This window comes from Myotis myotis, unplaced genomic scaffold, assembly GCF_014108235.1.
Source record: "Myotis myotis isolate mMyoMyo1 unplaced genomic scaffold, mMyoMyo1.p scaffold_m19_p_19, whole genome shotgun sequence".
Lineage (NCBI taxonomy): Eukaryota > Metazoa > Chordata > Mammalia > Chiroptera > Vespertilionidae > Myotis > Myotis myotis.
Window position 1 is genome coordinate 13,627,497 of NW_023416323.1, and position 22,510 is coordinate 13,650,006.

At 42.2% G+C, this 22,510-nt stretch overlaps 1 protein-coding gene across 13 annotated transcripts in view; it reads left to right on the forward strand.

Moving 5' to 3' along the window:
- Positions 1 to 22,510, forward strand: part of ANKRD11 (ankyrin repeat domain 11) — a 271,667-nt gene that overhangs the window by 151,474 nt on the left and 97,683 nt on the right. The window contains exon 4 of one of the 13 annotated variants that reach the window (XM_036346976.1): positions 14,214 to 14,315. The exons of the other annotated variants lie outside the window; for them this stretch is intronic. The gene's annotated coding sequence lies outside the window, so the exon portion shown is untranslated. The remainder of the gene's footprint in view (positions 1 to 14,213; positions 14,316 to 22,510) is intronic. 13 annotated transcript variants of the gene reach the window in all.

Here is a 22,510-nt window from a genome sequence, read left to right on the forward strand (position 1 = left end):
GTAGGGCCGATTGGGGGGTTGGGGCACCGACCCCTGTCACATTCAAGGCAGGGTCGATCAGGGGGTTGGGGAGCTCCCCCCTGTCACACACAGAGCAGGGCCAATCGGGGTTGGGGCGCTGCCCCCTGTCACTCACAGAGCAGGGCCCGTACCCTGTCACGCACAGAGCAGGGTTGATCAGGGGGTTGGGGAGCTCCCCCCTGTCACGCACAGAGCGGGGCCCATCAGGGGCTTGGGGAGCTCCCCCCTGTCACACACAGAGCAGGGCCCATCAGGGGGTTGAGGAGCTCCCCCCTGTCACTCACAGAGTAAGGCCGATAGGGGAGTTGGGGCACCGCCCTCTGTCACACACAGAGCAGGGTGGATCAGGGGGTTGGGGTGCCGCACCCTGTCACACTCAGGGCAGGGCCGATGGGGAGGTTATGGCTCTACCCCGTCACACACAGAGCAGGGCCCGTGGGGGTGGGTTGGGGCGCCGCCCTCTATCACCCACAGAGCAGGGCCGATCAGGGGGTTGGGGCGCTGCACCCTGTCACACACAGAGCAGGGCCGATCAGGGGGTTGGGGTGCCTTCCCCTGTCACAAACAGAGCAGGGCGGATAGGGAGGTTGTGGCCCCGCCCCCTGTCACACACAGAGCCGCAGGGCGATCAGGGGGTTTGGGCGCTGCCCCCTGTCACGCTGATCTCGGTCCCGGGAGGCCTCACGGCTCCACTGATACTGGTGCTGGGGGGCATATTACCCTTTTACTATATAGGATAGAGGCCTGGTGCACGTGTGGGGGCCGGCTGGTTTGCCCTGACGGGTGTCCTGGATCAGGGTGGGGGTCCCCACTGGGGTGCCTGGCCAGCCTGGATGAGGGGATGATGGCTGTTTGCAGCTGGTCACACACCTTGCAGGGTGGTTGTCCCCACTGGGGTGCTTGGCCAGTCTGGGTGAGGGGCTGAGGGCTGTTTTCAGGCTGGAGGGTGACTGAAGCTCCCAACCGCTCCTTTTTTCTTTTTATTCTGGGCCAGCTTTAGCTCTGAGGCTTGGCTCCAGCTCTTAGGCCTCTGCTGCTGAAAGCAGGTATCTGGTTTGTTTGGGTTCTATAATCGAAACACTGTATCGACTCCAGCTCTGAGATCCCGGTGGACTGAAAGCAGGTTTCTGGGGTTTTGTTTAGCTTCTATAGTTGTAACAATGTTTCAAACTGCAAGCTCAGAAGCCGGCAGCGGCAGGCGGGGAACGTTGGAGTCCTCCGTCACTGAAGCAAGCAAGCCTCATGTTCGCTTCAAGCTGCCTGGCTGCTGGCCGCCATCTTGGCTGGCAGTTAATTTGCATATCGCCCTGATTAGCCAATGGGAAGGGTAGTGGAGGTACGGCTAATTACCATGTTTCTCTTTTATTAGATAGGATGTTGCTATGCGCTTACTTGTTTTTTCGTCGTAAGAGTGTAAACTCTAAAACAATTTTTCTTTTTAAAAAAAATATGTTTTTATTGATTTATTTTTTTATGTTTTTAAGAGAGAGAGGAAGGGAGATGGAGAGAGGGAAAATCGATGTGAGGGAGAAACATTAATCAGTTGTTTCCCATACATACCCTGACTGGGGATCTAACCTGCAACCTGGGTATATGCCCAGATAAGAAATTGAACCAGTGACCTTTTGGTAGCATAGGATGATGCTCAACCAACTGAGCCACACGGGCCAGGGTTTTAATGGTATTTTGTATAGAATTGAGTTTTTAAATCTTTATTTGTATGATAATCAGGTACCATTATTGGTGGTCTTTGTGGTTTTTTTAGTTCACAGTGGGAATTATTAGACAAAAACCCCTGGATTCAATGCAGACGCTCACTCCTGTCTCTGTATGCCTCAATTCATTGCTCATCTTGTCCCACCGTTTGAGCTCTGGTAGCATTTTTTAAGAAGGGGTGTTTAGTGAACCAGCCTTTGGCATTGTGTGATGGACCTCTTTGTTAGGATAAGGGAATGCCAATGCAGTTGCTCACTAGCCATTGGATTTACTTCCTTTTCTGGTTAGCATACCTGAAGTCAGTGTGATTCTTTGGTTTCTGTGGAAGAGCTCAGTGAGAGGGTTACAGACACCCCAACACAAGGTGGAGGTAAGGTCCTGACAAGGCCACCTGATGGGTACTGGTTGTCCTCGAACAATTGTAGTCCAGACCTCTCTTCCTTCTACATCCTGGTGCCAGTTGTTAGTGCCTCAGTCTGTAAGCGTGGCTCTGGTGGATCTGCATTGGCTTGGTCATCTTGGAGTGCTCCTTCTTGGGATTGGGTGCACTGCCTTACCACTTTCTTGCCACTAGAAAGAAGCTCTGCTGGCATAAATGGCACTGGACTTGTGCACTGACTTCCAGGCAACCTCTGTGCTTTGCCATCAACCATCCTACTGGTAGGGCTCACCTGAGGGCTCTCTGTCCCAGATCGTGGGTGGTAGCTGGATTCAAACTACACCAAACTATAAAATTGGCACTGCTCTGTTAGTCTGTTTCTTGGGAATAGCTTTGTTTGGTGTCATGTTCAACCTGCCCTCTTTGTGATGTGTGCCTTTCTTAAGTGAATATTTTTGAAAGATTTTTAGGTGGAAATGGAAGTCAATCTGCCTTCCAGGGACATCACAAAAGTACATGGGCACTGTGCTGTGTTCTTCCATGGCATTTTAAAATTTTCAATAAGTCTCATTTGTCATGAAATAAGGTGGCCTTTAACATCATTACCAACCACATTCTTCTCAATTAGGGAAACTGAAGCATGGAGCTGAGTCATACAGACACAGGACCATGGGGGCAGTCAGTGGAGAGGGTTCTCACCTGTCCTTTGTTTGTACAGAGCTGTTGGGTACACAAGGTGCTGGCTTGGGGACCATGCAGACTGTCATAGGTGTGGAGGGGCAATACCGCCCGCCACACTTGGCAGTCTCTTTAACCCAAATCATGGAAACCTTCCTTGAAATGATGGTCTCCTTGGTTAAACCTCACTACTGCACGTGGGTTCTGCAGTGGAAGGAAGTGAGGTTAGAAGAGCATGCCTTGATGGGGCCCCTTGCTACCATACTCAGCTGGAGGGACCTCTGGGCTTCAGCTGGTTCATTTTTATTAGTAGTAGAAGTCATAGGATAAGTAGGAATTGTGCTCAAGGTAGAAACTGCCTCTTGATATTCTCTGTGCCTGGTTGAAGGAATTGGCTCTAAGGCTCCTGAGTGTCAGATTGTAGGAGTCTCTTGCCATTTTGCCTCACATGGCAGATGAGAGGTTTTAGGGGTCACTGCTGCAAAATCCGCACTGGGTCGAGGATGTTGCTGGGGCTTCAAGGTGGTGACGAGGGTGGCCCTGGAGAGGTGTTGGCTGAGCCATGCAGGACTCCACATTGTTTTCTGGGCTGGGGTGTCTCATGGAATGCCTGCAGACTGAATTTAGACTGCCGGATGAGACTTCTGGCCTGCGTGTTGGCTCATCCCACTTTCTGGAAACTTTCCCACATGTTTTCCAGATCACACTTCCTCAGGACTGCTGTCATGATGCTCACACTGGCCAACCCAGAATGTGGGGTCATCTCAGCCTGAACTGAGGCCTGGGAAGAAAGAGCCATGCATACTCTTGTACTTGCAAGAATTCTTAGGAAGAGAAGCTGGTTTCTTAATTCTAGTGCTTGACCTTTCACTATGCCTGATGGATTTGAAATGGCTCATCTCTTTCCCTGCTGTTCCTGGGACATGAATCTAGAAAAAGTTTGCCTCATGGTCATGTGAGCATGGGCTGTGTGCCTGGAGGACAGGTCCCTAGCCTTCAGCTACGAGTGGGAGGTTGAAATGGGCTGGCTCACCTGGTTTGTATTTTTGGTTTTCTTGAGATTGTTGTAGGTTCACATGCAGTTATAAGACATACAGAGCCCTAACCGGTTTGGCTCAGTGGATAGAGTGGCAGCCTGTGGACTGAAGGGGTCCCAGGTTCAATTCCGGTCAAGGGCATGTACCTTGGTTGCGGGCACATCCCCAGGAGGGGGATGTGCAGGAGGCAGCTGATATATGTTTCTCTCTCATCAATGTTTCAAACTCTCTATCCCTCTCCCTTCCTCTGTAAAAAATCAATAAAATATTTTTAAAAAAGAAATACAGAAAGAGCCTTGTACACTTTGCGTAGTTTCTCTAATGGTAACATCTTGCAAAACTGAGCAGTATATCAGCAGGATAGGATATCAGCACTGATAAAATCCTTGATCTTATTCAGATTGCTCAGGTTTGTTCTCACAGTTGTGTGTGTACTTCTGTACAGTCTTAATCACATTTGTGGCTTCCTGTATTCAGCACCACAGTGAGGAGACTTTAACAGTGCTCTCACCACAAGGATGCCCCTGCTGTTTTTTATAACCCTTGACCACTAATCTCCTTTATGTCTGTATGGATTTGCCTGTTCTGGACATTTTATGTAAGTGGATTCACACACTATGGGACCTTTTGTGTCTGGCATTTTCTACCAAGCCTCATGTTTTCAAGATTCATCCATGTTGTAGCGTGTCAGTACTTTATTACTTTTTATAGATGAATAATAATTCATTGTGTAGATGGACCACATTTTGTTTCTTTGTCATCAGTTGATGGACATCTGAATTGTTTCCTCCTTTTGGTGATTATGAATAGTGTGGCTTTGAACACTTGCATACAAGGTTTTCTGTGGATGTGTGCTTTTGTTTCTCTCAGGAATTGCTGCACCTTTTTTTTTTTTTTTTTTTTGGTTTTTGTTTTAAAATGTGTTTTTATTAATTTTAGAGAGAGGAAGGGAGAGGGAGGGAGGGAGAAACATCAGTGATGAGAGAGAATCATCGATCGCCTGTCCCTTGCTGGGGGGACATAGCTTACAACCTGGGTATGTACCCTGACCTGGAATCGAACTATGACCTCCTGGTTTGTAGGTTGACACTCAACCCCTGAACCACACTGGCCAGAGCCTTTGGATATGAGAAAATTTTAGGTTCTCGAGAGAACCTATTGAGATTGGGGTGCTTATGACTTTGATCTTGTGTATGTACCTATTCTAGAATAGGTTGCCAGGGTTGAGCTGATAGTGACTAGTTCATGTTGGGGGCAGCTCAAGGCTCAAAGGAGGAAAAATGGATTCCTGGTGAGGGTGTTCCTTTCCCATCTGGGGCCCACATCCTGATTGAAATTCCAAGTGACTGTAGAACTGTCTGCTTACCTCAAGAAAACAGGAGGGCCTTCTGTTACTATCCCACCTCCTACCTGCTTATTCTTTGGTTTTTTATTGTGATGTAGTTCACTTTAGAGCAGTGGTTCTCAACCTTCTTAATGCCATGACACTTTAATACAGTTCCTCATGTTGTGGTGACCCCCAACCATAAAATTATTTTTGTCGCTACTTCATAACTGTAATTTTGCTACTGTTATGAATCATAATGTAAATATCTGATATGCAGGATGTATTTTCATTGTTACAAATTGAACCTAATTAAAGCATAGTGATTAGTCACAAAAACAATATGTAATTATATATGTGTTTTCCGATGGTCTTAGGCGACCCCTGTGAAAGGATCGTTGACCCCCAAAGGGTCGTGACCCACAGGTTGAGAACCACTGCTTTAGAGAAAGAAATTAATGTGGGAGCAAGAGAAAGTGCTACACAGAAAAGCCTTAAACACATATGTTTGGACAAAATATATTGGAAGCTGGTTTGATTTAGGATTTATTGTTCAAACCACTGAACAGTGTAGGCATTGTGAACAAAACTAGAAACCAGGTAAATGCAGCCTCTTCAAATAAATAGTTTGCTACAACTATAGTTTCTTATAGAGCAGATATTTAACCAGTCAACTGCCATAAGCTTCCATAGACACAAGTGGTAGACCTTTTTTAATTAAATTCAAAATATCGTGGCACTTAACTGGTTAAATTTGATACTTTTTGTTGGATGCTGAAGAGGTGCAATAGCAAATGAGCATGAGGACTAACACGATAAAGGTTTCCTTTGTATTTAATAAAACAAAGGAAATTTAAAAGGGCTCTCTTGCTTTGAATTACTGTTTTAATGTCATTTCCTCAGCTATAACTGATTTTAATCCAAAATACAGAGTGAATAATGGTGAACAGTGTGTATCTAGGAAATATTTCAAAGCATGAACCCCTTCCAAATCACTTTTCTTGGGGCCTGTTGGAGGTAGTGCCTGCCCACAGAAGTGCAAGGCAGGACAGGACTCTGCCAGTGGCGGTTTGGGAGGGCAGCAGCACATATGCCCACATGGTAGCTAGATGTAGTAAGGATGGTGCGTGTGGAACTTGACCCAGGGCTATGAGCACACCACAGTTGTTGCTGGCTGGAGTTGCTTTGAGGGCCTTCTCAATGGAGAGGGTTTTGTTCCATGGAGGATTTCTGGAGGTCCTTTAGAAGTAGGTGGACTCCTCAGGCTGGGGAGATGCCTTCAAAGAGAGACCAAGTTAGAGGAACAGGGCTGAAGGAGGCCTCAAGAGAGTTCTGCACATGGGCAGCTGCACATTAACGGGGATTATTTGAAAGCTGAAGCCATATCTGGTTTCCTGGGGTTGCTTTGCCCACTAGTCTTAGGTTCGGCCCCCTAGAAGAGGAAGTGAGCAGCCCCAAGGCTTACTCTGTAGGGTAGGGGGCTCCAGCCAAGCACTATTTCACTCCAGACGCTTGGACATTGAGAATTGTATTAGGTGTGGAGACACACAAGCCTGTGTAATTTCACTGCCCCTGCACACAGTGTTGGGCTTACTCCTTGTTCTCCGAAGTGACAGGACGTAGCAGTAGGCATCTAATGAGCCTGCATGGAGGTGACTGAGAGAAAAGAGAAGAGGGTCTCAGTGAGGAGTTGGGGTTGCATGCCAGTTTTGATCATAGGCCAGGGGCTGACAAACTATGGCCTGTACTTCTGTGACCAGATTCCTAAGGGTGTTTTTCACATTTAAAGAGTTGTTCACAACAGCAAAGCCTGCAAAGGCCTAAAGGTTTGCTTTCTGGTCCTTTCCAGAGAGTCATCCTATTGGAATCAGGTTAGGGGTACGTTGAGTCATGCTCCAAGGAGTGGCTTTGTTAAATCATAGTCCTGAGTTCTGTCCTATTAAGTGCCATACCGCTGACTAAAGTCTATTTCAGCAACCCTTGGAAAGTGCAGGAAAGGAGTTACCATAGTTAGGGGAGTCTGCTGGTTGTAGTCAAGTTGAAGGCAGGTTTCTGTTAAAAACTCCCCTCAGTGCCATCCTTGCATGTTTTTGTCGACACAAGCAGCATCTGTGAGCAGCCTGGATAGTTGGCTCACTGCTCTTCCGTCTCTCCAGTGAGCATACCTGCTTTTCTACTAAGCATGCATGAGACAAGAGCTAGTTTTTGAAAGAAAGTTTCTGAAAGTCCTGTTAGCCCCTTCTTTATTGCAAAGTGTCTCTCCAGTACAGTGGAGATCACCTGCCCTGCTGGGCCCAGGAGAGACCTCTCTCCTGTGAGGCTCAGCCCACCTTTGGAGGGTGCTCTGCAGCACGCAGCCTGGGGCCACACTCAGATGTTCTCAATCTTCTGAACTGAAGGGTGGTTGTGTATTTTGAGTTTTGTATTTTCCATAAATAACCAGGTTTATTCTCTCTAACATTGGAACTCTGAAACTACTAAGTTATAGTGGAAGTATTAAGCAAGTGACGTTGTATATATACAAGGTATCCCCAAAAATGTATACACACTTTAACAGCTGAGCCCAATTTTGAAAAAATATTTTTATTGATTTCAGAGAGGGATGGAGAGGGAGAGAGAGATGGAAACATCAGTGATGAGAGAGGATCATTGATTGGTCACACTGGAGATCGAGCCTGCAACCTCAGCATGTGCCCTGGCCAGAAAATGAACCGTGACCTCCTGGTTCATAGTTCTATGCTCAACCACTGAGCCATGCTGACTGGGAGAAAATGAAATGTATTTTAATAAGCACTGCCTTTATAATTATTCAAAGTGTGTGTATACATTTTTGGGGGACACTGTATATATGCTTGTATGTAATTAAGCATTGGACCCAAGGGTTTAGAATACATGATGAGATGTCCTGGGGTTCACAAGTATGTGTTATTATCAAATGGAATCGGAGGTTTCTGAAGTTATATTTATAAAGTTTATCTCTAAAAAAAACCAGTTATCTATTCTGGAACTTCCCTTCCTACCAGGACTTTGACCACTTCAAGAAATCAACTCTCCAACCAGTCATCAAAATTGTCACTTCTGGTACGGCTCTCAAAGAACTGAATTAATAGCCTCGTAGAAGGGATGGCAAACGGTGTCTGTAATGAGGATGGGGTAGTGGAAAGGCTGTTGTCACTTATGGCCCATTTTGTTAAATCTTGATTATTTTGGATTCCAGACTTGTTACTTATTAAAAGAGTGGTTTTACAGCATCCTCCAAAAATTTTGGGGAAAATATTGGAATGTGATTTTCATGCTTAAATTTGATAATTACCTTAGCATTGTTCATTTTGATTCATACTAAAGGGTTTTACAGGTATTCAGCATTTGGTTATACTTTTCTCTGGGCCATCTCCATGCCAAGCATTTTGTGTGTAATAAGGGACCACTGTGATAAAGGTGATGGGTGATGCTGATAAAGGCTTTTACTTCAAGGAGGCAAGGTAGGATCATTTCACTTGGAATACTCTTTTCAGTTGTACAAGGGAACACTAGTAGCTTTAGGGCAAAATGGAGGAAGGGGATTTGGAAAAGAAAAATAGTTCAAAGTTAAATATGTGTTTGAATAGCACTTTCTCCATATTTTAAAGTAGATCTTAACCTGGATGAGATGTGTATTAGTTGTTTATTGCTATGTAAAAACTATCCTAAAACTTAATGTCTTAAAACAACAATGATTTATTATTTCTTACAATTCTTATTTTGTCTGGGTGACTTTTCTGCTGGTGACACATGGGGTTATGCGGTGACAGTAATCTGATGGATTGGCTGGGTCTTTTATTTTCTGGTCTTGCCCAGGCTTCCCTGTGTGTGGGTGTAAGGATGTTCAGGAGGGCCTTTGGGGCCCAGGTGCTGGGAAAGGAGGTTCTCTTCTCAATGGAGGAGCTGAGAGTCTTGTGGCCTGTTACCCAGTCTGCTCAAGGTATATTTGTGAAAGAATAGGTCTTTATTGTACATGAGTAGTGAGGTAGGCTTAGTACAACGTTTGCATCTGAATTTAATAGAACGAGAAGGAAATTTGGGTTAAATTGTGAATTGCCTGTTTTTCCCTTTAGAGCAGTAATTTTCAAACCATGTGCCACAAGAATTTTAAAAATATGCAATATCTGACTATTTAGTCAGGGGCACTGATTTCTTTTCCCTTAGATTGTCACATTAAAAAAACATGACATCAGCCAACACAATAGCCACCTGGCGTGAATGAATCAAAATTATACCTATTAAAAAATATTTAAATACATATTTTTTATTGTTGATAGTATTACAGATATCTCCCATTCCCCCTCCCCCCTGTCTTCACTACCCTACTGGCCGTGCCCATGGGCTATGCATTATAAGTATATAAGTTCTTTGATTTATCTCTTCTCGTCCTATACCTTCTTTTTTGTCAGATCAGCAAAAAATATATTTTTGGTATGCTGCAGAATTTTAGTAATTAGTTTATGTGTGCCATGAGATTAAAAAGATTGAAGATCTCTGCTTTAGAAATTTTGAAACTTTGTAAGACTAAATCTTAGTCTTTGCCTGGCATTTAAGCATTAATAGCAAATTTGTATGCATTGTCAAATTACAGGGTGAATTTAGAGAATGCTTCTGATTATATAGAGTGAATGAAAATATAGGAATGAAAACTTCCATATTTGTGACCTAAATTCTTTAGCCTGGAAACATTGTGTCTTTTCAAATACCATAGTCCTCCGTATCTGCAGGGGATATATTCCACGGCACCCAGTGGGTGCCTGAAACCTAGATAGTACCGAATGCTATGTTTTCTTCTGTACATACATAACCTGTAATAAATTGGGCACAGTAAGAGATTGATAGTAGAATAATTATAACAATGTTCTATAATAAAAGTTATGTGGACTTGGTCTCTCTCTCTCAAAATATCTTATTTTACTGTACTCACCCTTCTTTTTGTGATGATGTGAGATGACACAATGCCTACAGGATGAGTGAAGTGAGGTGAATGATGTTGAGATCATGGTGTAGTGTTAGGCTACTATAAGGGTTACTTAAACACAATCACTGTGTTGATACCACAATAGTTGATCTGATAACCAAGATGGCTACTAAGTGACTAATGCAGTGTAGATATGCTGGACAAAGGGATGATACACATCCCAGATGGGATGGAGCGGGAAGGCATTTCATCACGCTACTCCTAATGGCATGCAATTTAAAACTTACAAATTGTTTATTTCTGGAATTTTCCATTTAGTATTTTCAGACTGCATAGGAAAACTATGGATAAAGGGGGACTACTGTAATATCTATAGATGTATTTTTCCAACTTGGATTTGGATTACTTTTATTAAATATTATGTTTCATTCAGGCTTCAGTGTTGTCCATGTCATTTGTAACTGTACATTTTAGATTTTGTTCTAAATAGGTGAATGAACACTGTGTTCAGTGCTGCTGGGGCTGAGCCTTGTAATGGGGCATTTTCCAGCTGATACCCTATTAATGATTTCAGATTTTAACAATAACCAAAGAGCAAAACACTTTTTAATGTTTTTGAGATGTAACTATGGAGCATGAACCAGCTGCATCAAAACCTTAGTTTTAGAGTTGAATTGTGACAAAGATGGTCACTGGCTTGAGTAAGTAGGTAGTTCGCTGCTCCAGGGTTTTTGCTGACACTGAGAAAAGTGCAATTGATAATTCTCCAGTAGTCCCTCCTAAGCCCTTAGTGTAACAACTGTGCCCAGGCCAAAGAGGCCTAATTCCTGAGTCACCCTTGTGCCTGCTCCCTCGGGTGGGCCTCCTGGGAGAGCAGAAACAGATTTCTGTGGAGTTTTCTTAGGAGAGGGCAGAGGTAGTAGTTTAGAATAACTGAGAGGGTGCTGCTCCACCTCTCTGGAGCAGGTTTTAGACTTTGAGAAAGAACGGCAAAGCCAAGGATGGCACCCAGGATCAGGAATAAGGGGTCTTCATGGGAAAGTAGGAGAGGTTCTGTAGCAGTACAAGCGGGACCCAGGCTTGCAATAATCTACTCTGTAGTGGAGACAGAAAGCCGCGGAGGGTGTGTGTGTGTGTGTGTGTGTGTGTGTGTGGGTGGGGACGGGGGACAGCAGAGATGGACAGAAATGACTCTGTATTGTGTTCCATGCTGTTTTGATTACTATAGTCTTGCAGTATAGTTTGATATCAGGGAGCGCGATTCCTCCAACTTTATTCTTCTTTCTCAGGATTGCTGTGGCTATTTGGAGTCTTTTGTGGTTCCATATAAATTTTTGGAATATTTGTTCTAGTTCTGTGAAATATGCCATTTGTATATCTTGATAAGAATTGTGTTGAATTTATAGATTGCTTTAGGTAGTATGGAAAAAGATGTCTCATTTGGACTTAATGAGAATCAGAAATAAATAATTTTCTTTCTAATTTGTTGATTTTTACAGATAGATAGATATCGGTTTGTTGTTTCACTTATTTATGCATTTATTGATTGGTTTTTTTGTATGTGTCCTGACCAGGGATTGAACTGCAACCTTGGCATATTGGGATGACACTAACCAACTGAGCTACCTGGTCAGGACCAGCAATGAATAATTTTTTAAAGCCCATAACAGATTGTACATTGTTTGTAATCTATACGTGCTATATCTTTTAAAAGATAAGAATCAGAAATTGAGGGGAAAAAAGTACTGTCCTTTGATAAGGAAAAGCTACAGTTCATGGTAAGGTTTTCAGAATGCTTTCACAATCATTTATTTGCTGTCTACAGTATAATGTGAGGCAGCCTTGAATTATTAAAAGCTCATCACATATGCTTGCATTCACTTTCTCATTCCAGTGGATGGGAGTTGTCTCACTTTGGGCCTGGCTCTTGGCCAGGACAGCTGATGCATTCTATTTAGCATATAATTTTTTTAAATTAAATATTTATTGTTCAGATTATTACAGTTGTTCCTCTTCCCCCCCCCCCATAGCTCCCCTCCACCCAGTTCCCACCCCACCCTCCGCCCTCACCCCCCCCACCCCCCCACTGTCCTCATCCATAGGTGCATGATTTTTGTCCAGTCTCTTCCCACATCCCCCACACCCCTTTCCCCCCCAAGAATAGTCAGTCCACTCCCTATCTATGCCCCGATTCTATAATATTCACCAGTTTATTCTGTTCATCAGATTATTTATTCACTTGATTTTTAGATTCACTTGTTGATAGATGTGTATTTGTTGTTCATAATTTGTATCTTTACCTTTTTCTTCTTCTTCCTCTTCTTAAAGGATACCTTTCAGCATTTCATATAATACGAGTTTGGTGGTGATGAACTCCTTTAGCTTTTCCTTATCTCTGAAGCTTTTTATCTGACCTTCAATTCTGAATGATAGCTTTGCTGGATAAAGTAATCTTGGTTGTAGGTTCTTGGTATTCATCACTTTGAATATTTCTTGCCACTCCTTTCTGGCCTGCAAAGTTTCTGTTGAGAAATCAGCTGACAGTCGTATGGGTATTCCCTTGTAGGTAACTGAGTTTCTTTCTCTTGGTGCTTTTAGGATTCTCTCTTTGTCTTTTGCTCTTGGCATTTTAATTATGATGTGTCTTGGTGTGGTCCTCTTTGGATTCCTTTTGTTTGGGGTTCTCCGCGCTTCTTGGACCTGTAAGTCCATTTCTTTCACCAGGTGGGGGAAGTTTTCTGTCATTATTTCTTCAAATAGGTTTTTAATATCTTGCTCTCTCTCATCTTCTGGCACCCCTATAATTCTGATGTTGGTATGCTTGAAGCTGTCCCAGAGGCTCCTTACACTATCCTCGCATTTTTGGATTCTTTTATCATTCCGCCCCTCCAGTTGGGTGTTTTTTGCTTCCTCACATTTCAAATCATTGACTTGATTCTTGCGCTCCTCTGGTCTGCTGTCAGGAGTCTGTATAATATTCGTTATTTCATTCCGTGTATGCTTAATTTCTAGTTGGTTCCCCATCATAACATCGAGGGTCTCATTAGTTTTCTTGTAGATCTCATTAAGTTTATCGGCGGCTTCTAAACAGTTCTTGAGAGACCTTAAAAGTGTGGTTCTGAACTCTATATCTTCCATTGACAATTTTGTCCTGTTTCTTTGTCTCCGCATTTTGTTATGCTTTCTTGGTGCACCCCCTAGTGGTCTTTGTGCACAGTCTTGTAGTTAAGCCTTGATTGTTGTAGCTAATACCAGGGAGGGTTTGACCTCCAGGCCAAGTGGCTGTGAGAATCAGCTGTGTCTGCAGTGAGAGAACTTCTGTCCTCTAGGGTGGTACTAATCTAGCCTTTGCCTGAGGCTATCCGGCAAATGCCTCTGTGCAGGGCTTGGGCGGGGCGGGTCGCACAGGATCAACAGGGTGGGCCAGAGAGAGCAGTTATGGCGGCTCTCAGTCCTGTCCCCAGTGGCTCTGCCTCTCTGAGTCCCAGCAACTGCTGCAAACCTCAGAGAGAAAGCTGCACTCTCTCTGACTGAAGCCAGACAGTCCCGCTTCTCCCGTTTGAGTCTGGGTCCCTAAAGACTCGCCGGGATCTGGAGCTCAGAGTCTGCGACTCCCTCCCGATTGAAAATGCCAACCGCGCCCTCCGCCGCCAGCCCGCTCCACACACTCTGCACCTCAGAATTTGACTTCAGCACTGCGCCTCCTCTGAGTGTCCATATGCATTTCTCTTTCCTCCTAGTTGTAGGACTTCCACTCAGCCAGCGTTCCTGTGGTTCTGGGTGATGTCCGTTCCGTTTTTTAGTTTCACTTTTGAAGTAGTTGTTCAAGGCAGCAAACTCCGGCGTTAACCTATGCCACCATCTTGGTTCTCTCCATCTTGGTTTCTGATGCATTCTTCTATGTGCCAGCCAGCCCTCCTCTGCTCTGGGCTTGCACTCATCAACAACACCAGCACTAGGGTTTGGAGGGTTTAGGCAGGAATTAAAGGAAGAGTCCCTGGCTTTTATCTAAGTTCCATTTCTTATGATCTTGGAAACTCACTTAACATTTCTGAGCCCTGGTCTCCCTAACTACAAGATGAGAATAATCATGTTTTCTCTCTGCTTATTTCATAGGGTTATTTAATGGTCCACATCACATTAAATGGAGCACAGGCGCTCACTGTAAATAGATGATTGCGTGCTCCAGTCATTAAAGAAAACTACTCACCCCTCAGTGTATGTATGCTTATTCTAAGACGAAAGTAAAATAAGCATCTTGCCAAAAAAAAAAAGCACCTTGCTTTTTATTTTGTTCATTAAGGGAACAAAGACTTTGTTTGTAAATACCTTATTTTAATACCAGTAATGCTGTGATCTGAAGGTCTGGTTTTGTGTTTATACTGATGTTTGATATCATAGCTATATAATTTCTAGAAGCAGAGCATGCACCTTATATTCAGGTGATGTTCACCACAGGTGATAGTTTTGAAATTTTTTGCTGATTCAATAACCTTGAATAGGTCTTTCAGGCACAACAGTCTGGCCAATGAACAGTTTATCCCAGAAATGGGAATGTTGGCTCTTCCTTTTTGAGGTTTTCATTGCCATGATTGCTCATGTGGTGTTGGTCCTTGCAGGAATTCCTGTGACTGTTTACCCGTGTTCTGAAGGCCTGCTTTGGCTGAGAGTAAGCAGGTTGTGAGCCATTGGGTAGAATTTATGGTCCTTTGTTCCTCCCGTAGTCCTAGTTGGCCTGGAGGTCACTGGCACATCACACTCAGCCAGTGGTCATCTGCCTGGGGAAGAGTTGGTAACATTTAGATTTTTTAAAAAATGTTTTTAGATGAAAACAAGTTGTGTCATTTCAGTATTTTTTTCTTGCATTCTAGTGAATCTTTAGTGCGTCTTTCTGTGAACTCTCCTTGGGGCTTAGTCTCTCCTTACTCACTGTTCCCTTCCTGCCTTTTGGCTTTTTATCTTTCCTTAAGGAACTAGGACAGTGGTCGGCAAACTGCAGGTTCCTTGGCCCTGGTTGGGGTGTGTGCAGGAGGCAACCAATCAATGTGTCTCTCTTACATCGATGTTTCTCTCTGTCTCTCCCTCTGCCTTCCACTCTCTTCTAATAATCAATGGAAAAATATCCACAGGTGAGGATTAACCAAAAACAAAAATAAAATAAAATAAATCCTACTTAATTGAAATATTGTCTTAAGTGCTTTATATTTGGAGACGTCTAATATTCATGAAGTCATTTCTTAGGAGTTTCCTCTTTAAATACAGAGTGAGGAGGAAAAGGAGACTTCAAATTCGAGGATGAGATATTTGCTTTAATAAGAACTTTTTTATTTTGCTTAATGCAAAATTTGTTTATTGCATGTAGAATCAGTTTGTGAAGATACATGCCTCAAGAGATTTGAGTGAGTAAAGGGATGTTTTTCAGCAACCCATGCAGTGTATTATTTAAAAGCAGTAAAATGACATGGCTAGTAGACTTTGAGAGTAGAATAGGAGTGGGGCTGTCTGTGTTCCCTGGTGGGGATAGCATTCCCACTGAGTGGCGTCCTGTGAGTCATTGCAGACAGAGGACACAGCCTGCCTCAGCTCTACCGAGGTCCGCCTTCCTGCTGGCCTGGGAAGCACATGTTCCGCTGCAAGGGCTTGATCTTGTTTCTGGCGTCACAGTGCTGATGGTTGTGGTGGTGTGTTGTCTGCATGTCTCAGCATTAGAAATATTACATTATGTAATATTTCTTGCATTCTAGTGAATCTTTAGTGTGAACAGGTCTGTTGCCTGATACTGGTGTTTATTTGTGATGAATCTTCGTGTCAGCGTTTCTGGCTCTCCCTTTGAGATGCACTGTAGAGACAGGTAGAAGCTTCCTGTTTTTTCTCTTGTATGATAATTTCCCACCAGTCTTAAGATGAATTAACTAGACCCTGTAAAGTTAATATTTAAATATTTAAGGTTTAATTATTTCATACTCTTTCCTCAAACGTGATTTTCGAATAATTTTTTTGTAATGGGCCTCTTTGCCTAAAGTGCCACTGAGTAGAAGAAATAATGAGTGAAAGAGGCCTTGGGGGTTCATGAAACAATGTTGGAGGATGCCTGTGCTCTTGCCTGTGCCCTAGTTAGCTCTTTGCCATAGTACTTTGCCCAACTTGCAGTGTATACAAGGCATGATAAATAAACCTTCTTAGCTAAGCTGCAGACATTCCCAGGGGCAGGTGGAAGCTATGTAGTTGGGGATTATTAATGCTAAATTGGGTCATTTGATGGGCAAGGGTCAGCTATAGGACACTTTTATTCTGAGGAGTGGTGTGGCCAGAGCTGCAGTGTGTGGTCTGGACAGGCTGGAGCAAGAGGAAGTAGCCCTTAGCATAGATAGGCCTCCCCACTCATGTGAGAGCTGTACAGAAGGATGGCAGTTTGTTCTTTGCAAAGCAGCTCTGATAACAGACCTTCCTTTATATGCAAGACCTTCCTTTACATGTCCCTCTGTGTCCAGTGCCATGCTGCCCACTGACCAGCACAGAAAAGAAGGTTGCATCTTGGGTACACATTTCTTTATGGGTCACACTGAGGTGTGCTTCCTGCGAGTGAGTATTGGAGAAGTGCTGTGCTGGTCTGGATACCTGCTTCCAACCCTGGCCTTGGGCGTGGTGTATGCATGGCCATCACATTTTAAGTACTGCCAAACTGTTTTCCAAAGTGACCATATAATTTCATGTTCCCATCATCAATGAACATGAGTCCATTTCCTTTGTATTCTCACCATCACTTGGTATGGTCAGTCTTTTAATTTCGGTCATTCTACTGGCTATCTAGTGGCATCCCATTGTAGGTTTAATTTCCATTTCCCTAATGACAAATGTTGATTACCTCTTCATGGACTTAAAAAGAATTTTGGTCACCCATGTATCTTGTTTGGTGAAGTATCCATTCCTTCATATCTGTAATTTTTGTACATTTTACAAATTTGGGGTTGTCTTACTGAGAGTTTCTAAAATATATTTTGTACCTTAGTGAGTTCTTTACATATTTTAGACATAAGTTCATTGCCAGATATATATTGTGCAAGTATTTTCTCCTAGTCTGTGGCTTCTCTTTATATTTTCTTTTAAAAAATATTTTTATTGATTTCAAAGAGGAAGGGAGGGAGGGAGGGAGGGAGGGAGGGAGGGAGGGAGAGAGAGAGAGAGAGAGAGAGAGAGAGAGAGAGAGAGAGAGAGAAACATGAATGATGAGAGAGAATCATTGATCAGCTGCCTCTTGCACACCCCACACTGGGGATTGAGCCAACAACCCGGGCATGTGCCCTGACCAGGAATCGAACCCTGACCTCCTGGTTCATAGGTCGACACTCAACTACTGAGCCATACCAGCCAGTCTCTTTTCCATTTTCTTAACAAGTGATGACCCAGAAACCAAGAGGCAGCCAGTTTGATTCCTAGTCAGGGCACATGCCCAGGATGCAGGCTCGATCCCCAGTGGGGGGCAATGCAGGAGGCAGCGGATCAATGACGTTTCTTTCTCATCAATGTTTCTATCTCTTTATTCCTCTCCCTTCCTATCTCTCTCTCAAAAAAAATAAATCAATAAAAACATATTTAAAAAAAACCTTTGAAGACAAAAGTTTTATTTTGTTGTTGTTGTTTTTTTTAGAGAGAGTGAAAGGGAGAGGGAGAGACAGAGAGAAACATCTATGTGAGAGAAAACACATCGATTGTTTGCCTCCTGCACACACCCTGACCAGGGCCGGAGAACCTGCAACCGAGGTATGTACCCTTGACTTAAATCGAACCTGGGACCCTTCAGGCCACAGACTGATGTTCTATTCACTAAGCCAAACTGTCTAGGCAAAAAAAGTTTTTGTTTTAATGAAGTCCAACCTAATTTTCCTTAGATATTTAATGCTTTTTTTGTGTCTTAAGAAGTCTTTGTCTAATCCAATGTCACAAAGTTTCATGTTTTCGTTAGAAGTTATGTAGTTTTAGCTCTTACATTTCTGTATTCTATTTTGTAATCAATTTTGTATAAGGTAAGGTTAAAGGCCCTTTTTTTTGCATAAGGATACTCTTATTTCAGCATCACTTGTTAACAAGATTATTGTTTCTGATTCAGTTGCTTTAACTTTATTGAAAATTACTTGAGTGTAAATGTGTGGTACTATTTCTGAACTCTTTATTACATTGATCTACATGTCAATCCTTATTCTAGTTATCATAATGCCTTGATTACTTTAGCTTTATAATAAGTCTTAAAATCAGATAGTGTATGTCTTTCCACTTTGCTCTTTTTCAACATTGCATACGCTATAATAGGTCCCTTTTCATTTCCATATACATTTTAGAATAATCTCATCAGTTACAAAAAGAGTGAGCTGTGATTCTGATTGAAATTGTGTTGAATCTGTAAAATAATTTGGAGAGAATTGACATCTGACCTAAATTGATTTTTATGTTTCTTTAGAGAGGTCTTGCACTTATTTTTTTTTTTTTAAGTAATTCATTTTAGAGGTGTTATTGTAATTTTAAAAAATATATATTTTATTGATTTTTTTACAGAGAGGAAGGGAGAGGGATAAAGAGTTAGAAACATCGATGAGAGAGAAACATTGATCAGCTGCCTCCTGCACAGTCCCCACCAGGGATGTGCCCGCAACCAAAGTACATGCTCTTGACCGGAATCGAACCTGGGACCCTTGAGTCCACAGGCCGATGCTCTATCCACTGAGCCAAACCCATTAGGGCTGTAATTTTTTTTTAAATGTCAATTTCCTATTGATTTTTGGTAGTGCATAGAAATACAATTGATTTTTTATTTTTTTTAAATATTTTTTTTATTGATTTCAGAGAGAAAGGGAAAGGGAGAGAGAGAGAGAGAGAGAGAAACATCAATGATGAGAGACTCACTGATCAGCTGCCTCCTGCACGCCCCCCACCGGAGACCGAGCCCGCAACCCAGGCATGCGCCCCTGACCGGAATCGAACCCGAGACCCTTCAGTCTGCAGGCCGACGCTCGATCCACTGAGCCAAACCAGCTAGGGCACAATTGATTTTTTAAAAATAGAGACCTGTCTTGCAATTTTGTTAAACTCACTTATGGTAGTAGTTTTATTTTATTTTATTTTGTTTTAAATATGTTTTTATTGATTGTTTTAGAGAGAGAAAGGGAAAGGAATAGAGAGATAGAAATATTGATGAGAGAGAAACATCATTGATCTGCTGCCTCCTGCACAACCCCTACAGGGGTTCGAGCCTACATCCCTGGGTAGGAATGAATTGGCGGCCTCTTGGTTTCCCGGTCGTCACTCAACTGCTGAGCTACACCGGCAGGACATATAATAGTAGTGTGGTGTTTTTTTTTAAGATTCCATAGAATTTTCTACATAGATCAGCCGTGGGCAAACTACGGCCCGTGGGCCAGATCCGGCCTGTTTGAAATGAATAAAACTAAAAAAAAAAAAGACCGTACCCTTTTATGTAATGATGTTTACTTTGAATTTATATTAGTTCACACAAACACTCCATCCATGCTTTTGTTCCGGCCCTCCGGTCCAGTTTAAGAACCCATTGTTTGCCCACCCCTGACATAGATGTTTATGTTGAATGTAAGTAAAGACAGTTTTAATTTCTCCTTTACATTTTGTATACCTTCTATTTCTTTTTCATGTCTTATTGCACTAGGACCTGCAGTACAGTACTGAATAAAAGTTGACAGTGGCCATTCTTGTCTTGTTCATAGCCTTAAGGGAAATGTTTTGAGCTGCTCACAATTAATGTTATCTATTGAATTTTAATAGATTCTCTTTATTAGGTTTTCTTTTTCTTTATTTAATGATTCCTATAACATAAAACTCAGCGATTTATTTATTTATTTATTTTTATTCTTTATTGATTAAATTATTACATATGTCTCCTTTTTCCCCCCCCATTGACCTCTCCCTGGCCACTCCCACCCCCTAGTGTCTGTGTCCATTGGTTATGTTTATATGCATGCATACAAGTGCTTTGGTTGATCTCTTACCCCAACCCCACCCCCGCCTTTGTGTCCATTGACAGTCTGTTCGATGCTTCTCTGTCTCTGGATCTATTTTTGTTCAGTTTATGTTGTTCATTATATTCCACAATTGAGTAAGATCATGTGGTATTTTATCTTTCTCCAACTGGCTTATTTTGCTTAGCATGATATGCTCTCCATGTCCATCCATGCTGTTGCAAATAGTAAGAGTTCCTTCTTTTTTACAGCAGCATAGTATTCCATTGTGTAGATGTACCACAGTTTTTAAATCCACTCATCTGCTGATGGGTACTTAGGCTGTTTCCAAATCTTTGCTATTGTAAATTGTGCTGCTATGAACATAGGTGTGCATATATTCTTTCTGATTGGTGTTTCTGATTTCTTGGGATATATTCCTAGAAGTGGGATTACTGGGTCAAATGGGAGTTCCATTTTTAATGTTTTAAGGAAACTCCATATTGTTTTCCACAGTGGCTGCACCAGTCTGCATTCCTACCAGCAGTGTAAGAGGGTTCCTTTTTCTCGCCAGTACTTGTCCTTTGCTGATTTTTTTAATGATAGCCATTCTGACAGGTGTGAGGTGGTACCTCATTGTCGAATCCAGAAATCGACCCAAGTTATTATACTTAATTAGTATTTGTCAAAGGAGTCAAGAGCATACAATGGAGTCAAGACAGTCTCTTCAATAAACGGTTTTGGGAAAATTGGACCAGATATATGCAAAAAAATGAAAGTAGACCATCAACTTACACCATTCACAAAAATAAACTCAAAATGGATAAAGGTCTTAAACTAAGACGACAAAAGTTTTCTTCTTAGAAAGCTTTTTAAAAATGTGAATGGGAGTAGAGTTTTGTCCTATGCTTTTTAAAAAATCTATTGAAATGAACATTAAAAAATGCAAGAGAGAAAAATCAGTGGAACCAAGTTATTTCTTTGAAAAGATAAAGGAAACCGAAAAATTTTTAGCCAAACTGTATAAAAAAATGAAATTTCAGTTTCAGTCATGGGAGAGATAAAAAACATCACTACAATTCTATAGCTGCTAAAAGGATAAGGATAACAACTTTATGCCAATAAATTTGACAATTCAGATGAAACGGACACATTCCTTAAAAGACACTTACTCACTGAAGAAGAAATAGATCACATGAATAATCCTATATCAACGAAATTTAATTTTTAATTAAAATTCTTGACACAAGGAAACTGCCAGTCCTAGATGGCCTCACTGGTGATTTTATCATCCACTAAAGCATAAGTAATGTTAGCTATACATAGGCTCTTCCACAGCACAGGATGGGACACATCCTGTCTTGTTCCATGAGGCAGGATTGCCTTGATACCATAATTGAAGAAGTCTGTGATGGAAAAGAAAACTATAGATTAACACCCTCCAGAATATAGCTGTAAAAATCCTTTGTAGCAAATTGAATTTAGTGATGTAAAAAGATAATACATCATGAACAAATTTGGTTTAATGTGAAAAAATCAATGATGTAATATTGACGTAATAACAAAAACCATGAGGTCATCTCAAAATGATACCAGAAAAAAGGGCATTTGACAAAATTCCATACCCATTCTTGATAGAAATACTCTTTACAAACTGAGAAAAAAAGAAAACTTCCTCAGTCTGCTAAAGAGCATGTACTTAAAGGTGAGAGATTGGATACTTTTCGCCTAATATCAATTATAAGGTGGGCTTTTTTCATCTCTTTTGTTTTTGTTTTGTTTTTAAAATAACCTTTATTGCCCTGGCCAGTTTTGCTCAGTGGATAGAGTGTCGGCCTGTGGACTGAAGGATTCTGGGTTCAATTCCAGTCAAGGGCATGTACCTTGGTTGCAGGCTCGATCCCCAGTCCTGGTCTGGAGGCAACCAATCGATGTGTCTCTTTCACATTGATGTTTCTCTCTCTGTCTCTCCCTCAACCTTCCACTGTCTCTAAAAACCAATGGAAAAATATCCTTGGGTGAGGATTATCCATAAATAAGAATAAAACACCCTTAATTGCTAAAGTAATACTCTGCATTTAAAAAAATTAGGAAACAGTGAAAAGGAAAAATAAAACATGTCACATTTTCACTGCCTAGAATAGATATACTTTTGTGTGTGTGTGTGTGTGTGTGTGTGTGTGTGTGTGTGCACAAGTTTGCATGCATGTGCCGGAAGCCGATCCACGCTTGCTGCTTGACACAGTCGCTGCAGGGAAGAAACATCTGAACAGCTTATGTTTCAAGGGACCTGGCAAATATGGCATATGTTTGCTCCCCCTCTTAACGCTATGTGTTTTAAACAGGACCACCTCCCCGAGAAAGGTTGTTTTCCCCAGGTGAGGATTTTTCCCTGGAGTTAGGGAAGGAATAAAACCCCTTAACTAAGTGCCAGGCGGGTAATTAATCACT